Raw genomic sequence first — 11,894 nt, forward strand, 5'->3', positions numbered from 1 at the left:
GACTTTCTGACCGCGCCAAACATGTCTTCAACCAGACTGCTAAAAATGGTCGACCTCAAGACACATCCTTCAGAAACACTATAATTGTGTATTTGTCTGCGTCCTTTTTTATATGGGGTGGTTCCAGGTAAAGATAATTAAAGTTATTGGCTCAGAAGGGCCCTTTTGAGTTGATGTGAGTGGCTGATTATATTATCCAACACAATATGTTTTTAAATAGGACATAGGTTCCTTTGGGATTGCCGCATGAAAGAGGGAGGGAAAGTTTGGAGGCATAATGACAGCTCACAGACATATCCTCAAGCTATGACAGCAATAACCAATTTTCATCACACGCCCAGCCTAGAAAAAATACCTTGAAAATAGGCAAATGCCATAATGACAATATTCTAGGCTGTAAACAATAATGATCTGTTTTTCAAGATGGCTTGTTAAAACAGAGAAGTCTCTTCACAGACCATTGTGCAATTGCTCAAATATTCAGAAAGCATATTGTAATTCCAGTCGGAATCCACGCTTCAAGATCATTTTGATCACGTGAACTGGGAAATGTTCCAGGCAGCCTCAGAGAATAACATCGATTTATACGCTGACTCTGTGAGTGAGTTTATAAGGAAGTGCATTGGAAATGTTGTACCCACTGCGACTATTAAAACCTACCCTCCCCTGAAACCGAGGATAGATGGCGGCTTTCGCAGAAAACTGAAAGAGCGAACCACCGCGTTTAACCATGGAAAGTTAACTGGGAACATGGCCGAATATAAACAGTGTAGTTATTCCCTCAACAAGGCAATCAAACAGGCAACATTTCGGTAAAGGGGACAAAGTGGAGTCGCAATTCAACGGCTCAGACACGAGACATACACTACCGTTCAAAAGTTTAGAGTCACTTAGAAATGTCCTTGTTTTTGAAAGAAAAGTATACACGTCCTCAACTGGCAGCTTCATGAAATAGTACCCACAAAACACCAGTCTCAATGTCAACAGTGAAGCGGCGACTCCGGGATGCTGGCCTTCTAGGCAGAGTTGCAAAGAGAAAGCCATATCTCAGACTGCCCAATACAAGATTAAGATGGGTAAAATAACATTGGACAGAGGAACTCTACATAGAAGGCCAGCATCCCGGGGTCGCCTCTTCACTGTTGACATTGAGACTGGTGTTTTGCGGGTAGTATTTAATGAAGCCACTTGAGGACATGTGAGGCTTCTGTTTCTCAAACTAGACACTAATGTACTTGTCCTCTTGCTCAATTGTGCACCGAGGCCTCCCACTCCTCTTTCTATTCTGGTTAGAGCCCGTTTGTGCTGTTCTGTGAAGGGAGTAGTACACAGCGTTTTACGAGATCTTCAGTTTCTTGCTAATTTCTCTCATGGAATAGCCTTCATTTCTCAGAACAAGAATAGACTAACGAGTTTCAGAAGAAAGTTCTTTGTTTCTGGCCATTTTGAGGCCGTAATCGAACCCACAACTGCTGATGCTCCAGATACTCAACTAGTCTGAAGAAGGCCAGTTTTATTGCTTCTTTAATCAGAACAACAGATTTTAGCTGTGCTAACATAATTGCAAAAGGGTTTTCTAATAATCAATTATAATTTTAAAATTATAAACTTGGGTTAGCTAACACAACAAATTTCTAAGTGAATCTAAACTTTTTAATGGTAGTGTATGTGGCAGAGTCTACAGGCAATTACGGATTACAAAAAGAACCAACCACGTCAGAGACACCGATGTCTTGATTACAGACAAACGAAACCCCTTCTTTTCCCGCTTTGAGGATAATACGGTGCCACCGACGCGGCCCGCTACCAAGGACTGTGGGCCCCCCCTTTCCTTCTCTGTGGCAGACGTGAGTAAGACATTTAAACGTGTTAACCCTCACAAGGCTGCTTGCCCAGACGGCATTCCTAACTGTCTTCAGAGCATGCGCAGACCAGCTAGCTGGTGTGTTTACGGATATATTAAATCGTTCCCTATCCCAGTCTGCTGTCCCCACATGCTTCATGATGGCCACCATTGTTCCTGTACCCAAGAAGGCAAAGGTAACTGAACTAAATGACTCACATCTGTCATCATGAAGTGCTTTGAGAGACTAGTCAAGGATCATATCACCTCAATCTTACCTGCCACCCTAGACCCACTTCAGTTTGCATATGCCCCAACAGGTCCACAGACAACGCAATCGCCATCACATGGTACACTGCCCTATCCCATAACGGACAAACTGAAATGGTCCACCCATACAGACAGTGTGGTGAAGAAGGCACAACAAGTGTCTCTTCAACCTCAGTAGGCTGAAGAAATATGGCTTGTCACCTACAACCTTGACAAACTTTTACAATTGAGAGCATCCTGTCAGGCTGTATCACCGCCTGGTACGGCAACTACACCACCCTCCCCAGAGGCTCGTGCGGTCTCTGCACAACGCATCACCGTGGGCAAACTACCTGCCCTCCAGGACACCAACAGCACACGGTGTCACAGGAAGGCCATAAAGATCATCAAGGACAACAACCACCCGAGCCACTGCCTGTTCACCCCACTACCATCCAGAAGGTGAGGTCAGTACAGGTGCATCAAATCTGGGACCAAGAGACAGATTCTTTCTCGAGGCCATCAGACTGTTGAACAGCCATCACTAACACAGTGAGGCTGCTGCCTACTTACAGAATCAAATAATTGGAAACTTTAATATATGGATCACTAGTCACTTTAAATAATGCCACTTTAATAATGTTTACATATCTCATATGGCCAAAGGTTTTGAGAATGACACAAATATACATTTCCACAAAGTCTGCAGCTCGTGTCTTTAGATATTTTTGTCAATTACATGAAGTTGATGCAGAGAGTCAGTATTTGCAGTGTTGATGCTTCTTTTTCAAGACCTCTGCAATCCACCCTGGCATGCTGTCAATTCACTTCTGGGCCACATACAGACTGATGGCAGCCCATTCTTGCATAATCAATGCTTGGATTTTGTCAGATTTTGTGTTTTTTTGTTTGTCCCCCCGCCTCTTGAGGACTGACCACAAGTTCTCAATGGGATTAAGGTCTGGGGTGTTTCCTGGCCATGGACCCAAAGTTTCGATGTTTTGTTCCCCGAGTCACTTAGTTATCACTTTTGCCTTATGGCAAGGTGCTCCATCATGCTGGAAAAGGCATTGTTCGTCACAAAACTGTTCCTGGATGGTTGGAGAAGTTGCTCTGAATGTTGGTACCATTCTTTATTCATGGCTGTGTTCTTAGGCAAAATTGTGAGTGAGCCCACTCCCTTGGCTGAGAAGCAACCCCACACATGAATGGTCTCAGGATGCTTTACTGTTGGCATGACACAGGACTGATGTTAGCGCTCACCTTGTCATCTCCAGACAAGCTTTTTTCCGGATGCCCCAGACAATCGGAAAGGGGATTCATCAGAGAAAATGACTTTACCCCAGTCCTCAGCAGTACAATCCCTGTACCTTTTGCAGAATATCAGTTTGTCCCTGATAATTTTCCTGCAGAGAAGTGGCTTCTTTGCTGCCCTTCTTGATGCCAGGCCATCCTCCAAAAGTCTTTGCCTCACTGTGCGTGCAGATGCACTCACACCTGCCTGCTGCCATTCCTGAGCAAGCTCTGTCCTGGTGGTGCCCCGATCCCGCAGCTGAATCAACTTTAGGAAACAGTCCTGGCGCTTGCTGGACTTTCTTGGGTGCCCTGAAGCCTTCTTCACAACAATTGAACCACTCTTCTTGAAGTTCTTGATGATCCGATAAATGGTTGATTTAGCTGCAATCTTACTGGCAGCAATATATTTGCCTCTGAAGCCCTTTTTGTGCAAAGCAATGATGACGGCACGTGTTTCCTTGCAGGTAAGCATGGTTGACAGAGGAAGAACAATGATTCCAAGCAGCACCCTCCTTTTGAAGCTTCCAGTCTGTTATTCGAACTCAATCAGCATGACAGAGTGATCTCCAGCCTTTTCCTCGTCAACACTCACAGCTGTGTTAACGAGAAAATCACTGACATGATGTCAGCTTGTCCTTTTGTGGCAGGTTTGTGGCAGGGCTGAAATGCAGTGGAAATGTTTTTGGGAATTCAGTTAATTTGCGTGGCAAAGAGGGACTTCATCTGATCACTCTTCATGACATTCTGGACTATATGCAAATTGCCATCATACAAACTGAGGCAGCAGACTTTGTGAAAATTAATATTTGTGTCATTCTCAAAACTTTTGGCCACGACTGTACATTGTAGCCAGATCAAGGGTGTGGGGTTTCCACATCACAAAGTTCAATAACAAACAGGCAATAGTAGCACAAATATCAAATCAAATCAAATCAAATTTATTTATATAGCCCTTCGTACATCAGCTGATATCTCAAAGTGCTGTACAGAAACCCAGCCTAAAACCCCAAACAGCAAGCAATGCAGGTGGAGAAGCACGGTGGCTAGGAAAAACTCCCTAGAAAGGCCAATACCTAGGAAGAAACCTAGAGAGGAACCAGGCTATGTGGGGTGGCCAGTCCTCTTCTGGCTGTGCCGGGTGGAGATTATAACAGAACATGGTCAAGATGTTCAATGTTCATAAATGACCAGCATGGTCGAATAATAATAAGGCAGAACAGTTGAAACTAGAGCAGCAGCACAGTCAGGTGGAAGTTGAAACTGGAGCAGCAGCATGGCAAATAGAATGCTAAGGGGAAGTTTATTAGGGATTTTTGTACATGAGGAATTTCACAAATCGCCCCACAGTCCACAAGCTGTTCTCTTTGTCTGTCCCTTTTCCCTGGGGTAATCCTCACACTCGGGTTCTCAGCCAATCCAGTCCGGTAAACAAGGGGGTAAACCCGACAGTCAAGGTCACAATGTGTAATCTCACAGATAGTATGTTCTCTTCTCCCACTCTTCATATCACGCTTGGTTTTCTCCTACTCTCCCCTGTTTTGCAGGCTGCTTCCCCCTTTTATCTCCAAACCCTCCCTGGCTTAACGAGTTACAGTCTTGCCTCGTTGGGGCAAGAAGTCCATATAAGGCCTGGGGATGGAGCCAACAGACTGCCAGATATCTCCCCTCAATCACCACTCCCTGCCACAATATGTATATACTGTATCGTATACCATCTACTGCATATTGCCTATGCCTCTCGGCCATCGCCCATCCATATATTTATATGTACATACTCTTATTCCATCCCTTTAGGTGTGTATCAGGTAGTTGTGGAATTGTTAGATTACTTGTTAGAACTAGAAGCACAAGTATTTCGCTACACTCGCATTAACGTCTTCTAACCATGTGTATGTGACCATTACAATTTGATTTGATTTATGATCCTAGTACTGACAAGAATCACAGTTACCCTCAGCCTTGAAAAAGAGATATGTAACAATAGAAAAAAAGGGAGAGAGAGAGAGAGAGAGAGAGAGCACAGTATCTGCTTAAATGGGAGCTAGAGAGAGTGTCTGTAAGAGAGAGAATATCTAACATTATAAAGCATTACATAACTATACTGTACTGTGCACAAATTATAAAACTGACATCATCCTTCTTTGAATGTGCATAAAGATTGGTGGTCTGTGGGTCCTTGTCCTTAATATAACAGTACCACATTCAGCTGTGCACATATTACATAAGGTTACTATTTTTGTGTTTGATCTCATTGTGGGTTTTCTTAAACTAATCAAAGTAAGGCATGTTACTGAAATCATCTCGTCAGAAAATGTTTGTTTTCCAGCCAACCTCCCTCGATACAGTGGACCAGTAAGTCACGAGTAAATTACTTCACCTGATTGCAATAAACGGATCTCCCCACACACACACGCAGACACACACACAAACACACACAAAACACACACACACTCCTTGCGCAGATCTAACATAGCATGATTGCCCCACAGTCAAGGGGCTTCCATGTGATTGCACAGATCAATCTGACGCTTGATGTGTGAGCACAGAGCGAAAAGGGGAGCAGATTAGGAATCAGCTGACACCCCATGTCCTTCCAAGAGACTTCGTGGGAGGGCAAGAGAGAGTAGACTATTGGGCTAGGGGGAGTAGAGGCGGTGCTTGACTTGGACTGAAATAGGTGCCGGTACTCTTTTCGGGTGCCTGCACTGTTCAAATTTAGGTGCAGGAACACTGCAATAATGTTTAGCTAGTATTCTATAAGAGGAACAGGTGCTCAAGCAGTGGAACATTTGAGGTGCCAGTACTCAGCTCCGGTGAGTTCCTGCCCAAGTCAAGCACTGAGTACGGGGTTGTTGTTGGGGTTATCTTTAACCATTCTCTCTCTCGTTACATACACTAAAGAAACTACAAATATGTATTCAATGTTCTTTTTTAGTTAAGCAATACTATAATTGTATATTGCATAAGATCTTTCAGGTTTGCATTTATTACACTAGAAGGTCATGCCAATATCTGCAAAGTTGGTTACTAGCAGTACCTATACATTGTTGTATATACTGTGATGGAAAGGGAACAGGGGGATTTGTATTTATTATGGATCTCCTGGCTGCAGCTACTCTTCCTGGGGTCCAGCAAAAGTAAGGCAGTTAATACAATTCAAAAAAATTACAATTTATTCACAGATTTCACACACTGTGTGCCCTCAGGCACCTACTCCATCTCTACCACATATCTACAGTACTAAATACATGCGTATGTATAGTGTGTGTGTGTGTGTGTGTGGGGGGGGGGGGGGGGGGGCATGTGTCTGTGTCAATGTTTGTGTTGCTTCACAGTCCCCGCTGTTCCACAAGATGTTTTTTTTATCTGTTTTTTAAATCAAATTTTACTGCTTGCGTCAGTTACTTGATGTGGAATAGAGTTCCATGTAGTCATGGCTCTATGTAGTACTGTGTGCCTCCCATAGTCTGTTCTGGACTTGGGGACTGTGAAGAGACCTCTTGATGAATGTCTTGTGGGGTATGCATGGGTGTCCGAGATGTGTGCCAGTAGTAAATAAAAGCAGTGATGAAGTCAGATTGACATGAATATTATTAATACTGGTGCTCTGTGTACATCCAAGGGCCAGCTGTGCTGCCCTGTTCTGAGCCAATTGCAGTCTCCATAAGTGTCACGCCCTGACCTTAGTTATCTTTGTTTTCTTTATTATTTTTGGTTAGGTCAGGGTGTGACGAGGGTGGTATGTGTGTTTTTCTCTTGTCTATGGTTTTTGTACATCTATGGGGTTTTGGTATGTCTAGGTAAATGTAGGTCTATGGTGGCCTGAATTGGTTCCCAATCAGAGACAGCTGTTTATCGTTGTCTCTGATTGGGGATCCTATTTAGGTAGCCATTTCCCATTTTGGTTTTGTGGGTTATTGTCTATGTGTAGTTGCATGTCAGCACTCGTGTTTATAGCTTCAAGTTTGTTTTGTTATTTTGTTAGTTTGTTTAGTGTTCTTCGTTTAAATAAAGAAGAATGTATTCTTATCACACCTTGGTCTCCTCGTTATGACAAACGTGACAATAAGTCCTTTTTTGTGGCACCTGACCCAACGCCTAAACAGTAGTCAAGGTGCGACAAAACTAGAGCCTGAAGGACCTGCCTTGTTGATATTGTTGTTAAGAAGGCAGAGCATTGCTTTATTATAGACATACTTCTCCCCATCTTAGCTACTACTGCATCAATATGTTTTGACCATGACAGTTTACAATCTAGTGTTACTCCAAGCAGTTTAGTCATCTCAACTTGCTCAATTTCCACATGATTTATTACAAGATTTAGTTGAGATTTTGGGTTTAGTGAGTGTTTTGTTCCAAATAAAATGCTTTTAGTTTTAGAAATATTTAGGGCTAACTTATTCCTTTCCACCCACTCTGAAACTAACTGCAGCACTTTGTTGAGTGTTGCATTAATTTCAGTCGCTGTAGTAGCTGACATGTATAGTGTTGAGTCATCCGCATACATAGAAACTCTGGCTTTACTCAAAGTCAGTGGCATGTCGTTTGTAAAAATTGAAAAAAGCAAGGGGCCTAAACAGCTACCCTGGGGAATTCCTTATTCTAACTGGATTATATTTGATTGGCTTCCATTAAAGAACACACTCTGTGTTCTGTTAGATAAGTAACTCTTAATTCTTCATCCACATTTTAGCAGGGGGTGTAAAGCCATAACACATACGCTTTTCCAGCAGCAGACTATGATCAATAATGTCAAAAGCTGCACTGAAGTCTAACAAGGATTAGGGGGATTTCCTAGTCTCAGAAGGTACAGAGACTGCTGTGCCTGTTTGTACCTGCCCCAAGTTATTCTCTGCCTAAGTCTCTGCACAAAAATAAAATTTCCCAAGAGGCACTATCATCAGTTCTTTGTGGACTTGAAAAACAGTATGCTATTCAAACAAACCCTGAATCTGGTAAACAGCAGCAATTACATTTCCCCCAAGATCCTGGGTGTGTTTGAATAGCGTTCTAGGATACAATTTCCTTTCCTCCTATTAGCATATATTCCAGTGTAATTTAAACTCTAAGTCCAAGTGTGGCTGACACAAGTTAGTTTTGCTGATTATTCGCAAATTACCATCAGAGACCCCAGAAGGCAATTACAAGAAATTGGTCATTAACAGTCCTGTGCAATGGACCAGAGCTAGAGCGGAAGGCCTCTCTATTACAGCGTAAACAACTTTCTCTCCAGTAGTCCTGTGCAATGCACATTTCCAATAACGTTAAATGGAGGTCAGTAGAAACCCCTCTAATGGGTTTTTGTGACTGAGGCAATAGTTTGTGTTATCAAAGACAAATGGGCCTTATGCTTCTCGAATCAAAAGGACATCAGTGAATGTACAGATCAGCTAAGGGGATGACCACTGAGTGACCCCCATGAAAAACAGAGAAATCGAAGCCTTGACTAAAGCGGCAACTAAATGGGAGCTCTATAACCTCTGAATCAGCACTGTAACTCTCTCATGGTTATATGGGAAAGTCCCGTAAATGCACATAAAATCTCTCAAGACAGAGGATGATAAAGTGGATATTAAATGTGGGTATTCAACAGAGCTGAATACAGTCAACACTTCCCACAGAATGACAACTGTACTGCACCTGTCAGCCTAGCTTCGGGGAAGACTTGATGAATGCTTTATAAAGAATTTATACGTTGTGGGTCATTTTAGTTGGACCATAATGTCTACTATTTTATAATTATTTCTCTTGAGATCAACAAAAACAACAAATTAAGTAAATTACCTTTGCACCATTTCAAATGATTGCTCAGGTAGAAAACATTACACCATTATTCCCTTTAGTCTACTCTACTGTACAATCCTAGTATTAGGTTTGGATGTAAAGCTCGTCTCAATAGGCATACATACCTCTGAGTCCTAAATTCTGACACTGTGTGATATACCTGTCAGGGGCAATATGAACCACTCTCCTGTTACCTCCCAGATAGAGAGAGAAGCGGTGATCCAACCTCGTCTCTCTCTCTCTCTCTCTCTCTCTGTCTCTCTGTCTCTCCCTCTCTCTCTGAATAGGGCAGGAGATTTATTAACCCCAGAGCCTGCGTAAGGTCTCAGGAATTTGCTCCAGTTTCAGCCATTGGAGTTGACTGTGAGTGGCACACACGCCTAACTTGGCAGGCAGCCCTGTCTCATTATGTCTGTGTGTGCTGACGTGTGTCCTACGATATGAATGTCTGTACACTGCCTGGGCTAGGGGATAGAGGATGGGAGCCCAGAGAGTGCACTGCCGGGTCCCTGGTGTGCATTTACCACTACCTATCAATTTCAGGCCAGGGTGAGAGAGGCTACAGCCAGATCAAATCATGAGTCAGAGCTTCAGGATGCATTTCTGCCAGGCTGATTGCCTGCGCGTTCACATAGATCAAGGAAAGAGTGAGATGGAATGAGTCACAGGCGAGCAGCACCCACCGCAACAAATTCATCCAGGTGATGTGTAGGAGGGAGGGAGTGTGGAAGAGGATTGAGAAGTTAGGGCATATCCCTCATTATCCCAGGTGACAATCATATTTATTGATAAAAGCTGGATAGAAAGACAGTAAAAAACAACCTTCAAGGAGAATGAATGACTGAAGTTCCTTCTTGGTCCAAGGCTGTCTGTGTTGCCTGGCTCCACTAGCTATATGCTCTCAAACTGTGGTCTACACTGTAGGAGAGCAACGAGCTCAATACATTACAGACAGAATCCATGCATTCCTGCCAAAGTCCGGGAGAGACCCCTTTGGAGACAAGTCCTCTCTTGTCGTTCTCTCACCATTCGCAACATTCCTGTAATGTATACAGACATATGCAGACAAAGAAAGCCTTGAGGATATCTTCTCATCTTCTCTCATGGCTTTATACCTCTAACCTCAAAAATATTTTGATTCTAGTTTACTAATATGTAATGTGGTTATTTCATTATTTATAATTTGTATTAGAAAGAGGCACAAGGGAATAGACCGTGAAAGAATGATCTCGTTTTCTTAGGGATATTGAGTTGACTGTTTGCATCTGAGAATTTACAGGGAACGCTCAGTGTTCTTCTACAATGTACATAGCCAATGACCATTAGAGTCTGGAGTTCTTCCTGAGCAAGAACAAATGCCCCTCTACTAATAGCCTATAACAGCCCTACAATTTTCCTGGTCACAAAGTCAGGAAAAGGTCATCATATCATCTGTATCACCTATGTCCACCATATGAAAAGCTACAATGGTCACACACTTCATTCTCTTCCATTGGATGGCTTTTGTATAGGGTTTGATCCAGTAATTTCTATTTGTTACCGAATGGTTTGTCTAAGATGAGCCATTGTGAAATGACTGGTTTCAGTGAGCAAGGACTTTTGAAATGTTGAAATTTGACCAATTTAGAAAATGTTATAATTACATATAACCTTCTCAAATCTCTGCAGATTCAACTCAACTTTAATCCTGCTTCCTGGTTGTCTTTTATTCTCCGCAAATGCATATCTCTGTCATGAATACACAGGTTAGAACGACTGACCCCTCTAATTGAAGGTTCATGGCCAATCGTAGTACTGCAGGCATTGTTAGCAGAAAACAGGATCCCCATTATCGTGAATAGAAAAAATGGCAATCTTTGTGTAAATAAAAAATGTTGCGTAGACAATCATAGTACCAATAATAGATTTTTAATACACCCAATGTATTTCCTTGAACCAATTATTTCTTCGGACACTGAAGAAGTTATACAGATAATTTAGTTGCTAATGAGTACCCCGGTCGGCCTTCAACCTGAGTTACTTAATAACAGGGGGAGGACTGAGCTAGCCTGCAGCGTCACTTCCTGGATGGAGGAATGAATGGTGTCACGTGATTGATCGCTTTGTTCATTCCTATATAGGCTACAGTCATTGTGAATGCACCCCCTTTCCACACTTTCCCCCTTTTATCTGATCTCAGTCCTGCCTGAAGGGTATATCCAACCACAACATAGCAACCCCCAGTCATAATGCTGCCCTGAATTGAATATGTGAGCACCTGTGGATGATAAAGCGTCCGCTGGTCTGCACTAGACAGACCAGATGAGGTCATCTGCCATGACCTCATCCTCTCTTATCAAAAACCGGATAAGCTGTGAAGGCCTCTGGCGCCGGACTGTGGTTTGAACCCTGTCTCAATGCCGTGGAGTTGGGATTTCTGAAGAGAGACTCAAATGTCACTTTAACCATTTAGGGATGTATTTTGATACAAGTTGGTGTGATCTGTGTTGTTTGGGATACGATTGTTTAAGTGTAGGCCTATGTACTTTATCTAACCCTTAAACTAGTCTCTAAACTTTAGTCTGAATAAGACTTCAGCCCTAAGTCTGACTAAACTCCAGCTGTAGCTACATAGCCATGTAATACATCTAACCCAAGAACATGTCGTAGCTGACTTAGCAAGACCTCCTAAACAAATTCATGCCTTAGCCCAAACCTTAGCTAAAATTCCAGGCCTAATCCT

Source organism: Oncorhynchus kisutch, linkage group LG17 (assembly GCF_002021735.2).
Source record: "Oncorhynchus kisutch isolate 150728-3 linkage group LG17, Okis_V2, whole genome shotgun sequence".
In the NCBI taxonomy this organism is placed as follows: Eukaryota; Metazoa; Chordata; class Actinopteri; order Salmoniformes; family Salmonidae; genus Oncorhynchus; species Oncorhynchus kisutch.